This window comes from Ailuropoda melanoleuca, unplaced genomic scaffold, assembly GCF_002007445.2.
Source record: "Ailuropoda melanoleuca isolate Jingjing unplaced genomic scaffold, ASM200744v2 unplaced-scaffold1300, whole genome shotgun sequence".
NCBI classification, from domain to species: Eukaryota; Metazoa; Chordata; class Mammalia; order Carnivora; family Ursidae; genus Ailuropoda; species Ailuropoda melanoleuca.
This window is the reverse complement of record NW_023181616.1, coordinates 1-4,928: the sequence shown is the minus strand read 5'-3', so window position 1 is coordinate 4,928 and position 4,928 is coordinate 1. Positions and strand designations below refer to the sequence as shown.

Here is a 4,928-nt window from a genome sequence, read left to right as displayed (position 1 = left end):
ACAACACCAACTGCATGTATTTAAAAACATTGCTATCATATTGGTAATGTTTATTCACATTAGCTACCTTGCATTAAGCCCTTTATATACTGCTACTTTCAGCTGAGGAAATTGACTTTGGCCTAGAATTTCAGTAACTTGCCCTTGATAATGCAGCTAGTAATGATAGAACCAGAATATGGACTCACCTCTGTCTGTCTCCAAAGTTCTGATTTCTAACCATCCTGGAGAGGGAGAAAGGCAAGGAGAGCAAAGGTTGGCTACCACCTATTGCCTCAGTGCTATGATCCTAGACCAGGTGAGAATATTTGTGAAAAATATTCATTCTTGGGGCATCTGGGTGGCTCATTTGGTTAAGCGTCTGCCTTCAGCTCAGGTCCTGATCTCAGGGTCCTGGGATCCAGTCCCACATTGAGCTCCCTGCTCAGCAGGGAGCTGCTTCTCCCTCTCCCTCTGCAGCTCCCCCTGCTTGTGCTCTCCTCTCTCTCTGTCAAATAAATAAATAAAATCTTTTAAAAAAATGCTCGTTCTTCAGGTAAGGTCTGGTGCTGGTTAAGCATGATTACGCATAGTGCAATTACCCTGCGCCGTTTGTCTGTACATTTGGGTAGCTGTTCTTGAGAGGAAAGATTGATGCTAGAGGTCAGAAAAACCTGTTCTTGTCTGTTTTTTTGCCACTTACTAGTTATGTGACCTTGGACTTGAGATGTATGGCTGTAAGCTTTAGATTATATGTATAGAAATAAGTACAATGTTACCAGCTTGGTCTGCTTCTCGGGTCTTTCTAGATTTAATTGAAACTGTACTTTAAAATCTCTAAATATAAAGCATTCTAATTGTTAATGTCATTGTAGCTATAAGCATATTTCATTCTTCAGTTCCTATTTTATTAGTCTTTTAAGGAATCACATGATGTTCTTATATTGAGGGGGCAACCTGGTCTCTTTCTTAACAGATTCAATTTCAGATCATTAAGGAGGAGAAAGAAATTGAGCTGTGCCTTTGGGCATATTCTGGCCAATAAAAACTGGCATGATTTCAGTGGGGTAAGGAGGTATTCTGACCAAGTAAAAAGTGGTATGATTTCAGTGGGGTAGGGAGGAAAATATGAGACACGTCAGTGGTATAAATTTATATTTGGAATAAAAGGATCCATGGAATGGTAGCAAGCAGAAGGAGTGGCAATAGTCACAAGTCTATAGAGTTGACTGTATGTGAGAGTTTTGTTTCATATTCAATTGTACAGTACAAACTGGGTCTCAGAGGACATGTGTGATTTCTAAAAATGAGTATGATCAGAATGTGCTTGTAGTTTTAAAATGTTTTCCTGCTTTGTTCAAATTCCATATACATCAAAACAAATAAGCCTTGTCAACCATGTGTTTTCTTTATCCACTTTTCAATTATTCTTTACCTATAAAGAAGAAATCAGAATGTAGTTGACATTGCAAACTTAAACAAGATGATAATTTAAATATGCAAAAGCTTGATTTAAGCAATAGCCAAGTACATAGAAATTTATTTTTGTTTAATAGATTTATGTCTAATTAGCTGACCAATGGGGGGTAATGCTAATAGTGCCAGATAACTGAAGTAAATGTTATTTAACAGCATGGGGTTCCAGTAACACAGGAGCAACCTTCTAGGCATTATATCATCCAAGCCCAGGAAGCCTCCCACGGTGGCAGCCCTGCATTATTTAAAATCAGTTCATCATATTCCTCTTGAGTATTGGCCACCTTTCAAAGCCCTCTCTGGTCATGAGCTATTTGTGCCTGCTTTGTGATAATAAATCTCTCCTATAATCTCTCAAACTCAGGCAGACGATGTCCAGAGATTCCATAAGAAAAGAATGCAGAGGAATTCTGCTCCCTGTTTAATCCCTAATTAAATAAAATTAGATTGTATAATCACATTAATTTACAGAATCCACAATACCTTTATCAAACATCTTTTCATTTGACAATGTATTTTTTGTTGTCTTATTCAAGCAGGGTTTTTTGACATTTTCATAACATTTTAACATAGAAATGATACACATTAATTTTTTATTCTATCTTACATAAAATAGTCACTACAGAAATTTACAGAAGCAAGATGGATGGTTAAGGAAGGCCCAGTCCTATAGGCTATTCTTAGATGTTATAGGTCAGAGTTCACTGGGTGGAGGGGTTCAGACTATCCAATCAGGTAAGAGGTGAAGAAAGGCTAAAACACAGGCACTGGGTTCCATCAGTATCCTAAGGGTACACATCTCCTGCCTAAACACCTATGTGGATTTGTTCCAAGACTTGGGAATTCCCATTACAAAGATGTCTGTCCCCTGAGGCACAGTCCCAGATACTTTCTCAATCCCAGCAGCTCTGGCAGGAATCACTTGTCTTTCTCTTCCTTGCATAGAGTGGGAAAACATCTGCAACATGTAGACACTATTGATCCCTTCCCCCAAAATTTGGTTTTTGTTTGAGTATATCAATCAATAACCTAAACAACGTGGTCTGAGTTGTCCTTCAGTGACAAGTAGTCATAAATACTTGTTGAAAGAATGGAAAATTCAAATCCTCCGAAGTCATATGGCTCCCAAAACAAATTAGCAACTGACAGAAGAGGGTTCTGGCTTCCCATTTGCGGTAGACACTCTACTTTGAGGCAGTAGTCCAGAGGCTTTTTCAGAACTTGGGACCTCTGTGATCTGCACCCATCTCTAGCCATTCACCTCTGGCCCAGAATATCCACTGGACCTTCAGCAGTTTCTCTGACTGAATGATCTTCAAGGGTTAGTGAAGGATCAAAAAGCAAGGGTGAAGGAGGGTACCATGTACCATCACCCACAACATCTAAGTCCTGCTCGTGCTTAGAACTCTAAGGAGGCAACTTCCAGCTGGCAGTGGGCAGCAAGGATCCTCAGAGAGGCTTATAGGAACTGGTTTGTTGCGGGGTACCTCTTCAGAGCCCTGACATCATTTGAAGAGAACTTGATTTGTGTCCTGACAAATATGGATAAGGCAGTGTCTGGTCATTGGAATAGACCGATAGGAATAACAGACATCATTCACAAAGGCCAAGTGCCTCTGACTGAAACAAATATTATGAGCCTGTTGGGCAGCACCATCTGGGCTAGCATCCTGTGTTCCTTCAGTGCCTATGTAATAAGGTTTCCCCTCCTTAGTGCTTATGATACTGCGGATGACATTTCAGACACTTTAAGTTCTCTCATTCTTTGGCCAAAAGTCCCTCTGGGCCACTCAAGGGACTACGACGTAGAGCCTCATGTTCCACTTTGTGATTATGTAAAAAACGTACTGAAGTCGATTAAACTGATCAATGTACAAAGATTGCAAACAAATTAGCTTCTCACACATAATCAGGGCAACTTCTGCTGCTGCATAGACACCGGCATCTCCAGAATTCTTCTGGCTCCAATGTGGCTACTTTCTGGAGACTGAGACGCCAGCTCTGTGTTAGCATAAGAGCTCAGCTGGCACAAGAGTGTTTCACCCATAGGCCTTGAACTGGTCTTCTTCATTTGAGCATGAAATGCCAGGGCATTCCTATGGGCATGTTCAGCACTGAAAGACCCCATCTTTCTTCTCAAGTTTCGGAGCAGCACTGGGATATTTTTTTCCATTCTTTATCAATGAAGGGCACATTCATGTCTTTAAGAATATGCTTAGTGCAAAATTCCTGCCCCTCCAGACAAGGTTGCAAGCATGGGAGATGAGTGAATGAACAAGACAAGGTCTCCTGAGACCTGGGCACTGGGGTGATCCTCCCCGGATTGGTCGGCAAGAGGTGGATCAGAATCCTGTTCATACCAGAGCCTCTGCCACTGTATTGCGCTGTGCCACTAGTCCTCTGGTTGTGCCAGCCACTTCTCTCCAACAGGTTTTAGCTCTTGGGTGTGTTGTTAGTTGGTGGAGGGGCAAACAGAAATACATGTTCGTCAAACTAGTACTCTTTCCACTTTTTCCATTCTCCCATTGGGTTTCTTGAGTTCTCTATTTTTCATGAGCATTGCTTTCATCTTTGTACAATGCAGTGACAAGGGGATCTGAATGTCCTTGCTCTTACAGCAGAGTCAATAATTGGTGTCCTAACTGTATGTTTCAAACAAGAGAAATGACCCTTTCCAGCTGAAAGTCTCAATTGAGGAGACTTACACACGTAAACACAAACATGGGCACATACACAGGCACACATTACAGAGTTTTGTAAAATTAAATGATATTTTATTTTCTGGGCATCTCTATCCATTGACATCAGATGGATTATGTCTCAAAGTTTACATTCTTATTTGAAAACCCTCCACAGGAGATTCCGGGATTATACTCTGAGTTTATAATTCTAACAGTCTATGCATTTAGAATGCAAGTTCCTGACATCTAACTGATAAGATGCTGGATACCAACCTTTAGCTTGGAGTGACAGAGCCTTGAAACTCCATCTCCCTAGCTCATCTCCCCATTGCTTTCTAATTAATAGCCACAAGATTTCACCAGACATAACTGGCTTCTGGGTACCTTCTTCTTTATTTGGGGTGTGAAGAGAGGCTCATTTCCTGATCCCAGCTCTGATGAGAGGAAAATTCTGTCTCAGAAACATTCACATGAAAAAAAGAAAGTATAAGAGAGGGGGAATGAATGGGAGGCCTGAATGAACAAGGTCATTAAACAATATATTAATCCAGATTAATCCAAAAATAATTGTAACCACGAATTTAGAAATTGAATTAAGGATTTGAAGGACATATTGTTTTATTTTTACGTGTTTGAATAACTTCAATAGAAGCTACCTTTAAAGCAATGAACTAATGAAAGTCAATACAAAGTGTATTCTTTGAGCTCTAATTTGCAAAAAAAAGAATGATTAAATAATTATTAAGATAGGAAATTATGCAAAATTTTAAATATGCCAATTTATTATTTCAT

The 4,928-nt window shown here is 39.9% G+C and overlaps 1 pseudogene; it reads right to left on the bottom strand.

Annotated features, from left to right (window-relative positions):
• Positions 1-2,590: 2,590 nt before the first annotated feature.
• Positions 2,591-3,813, bottom strand: LOC105234405 (annotated as a pseudogene).
• Between the last annotated feature and the right edge of the window lie 1,115 nt (positions 3,814-4,928).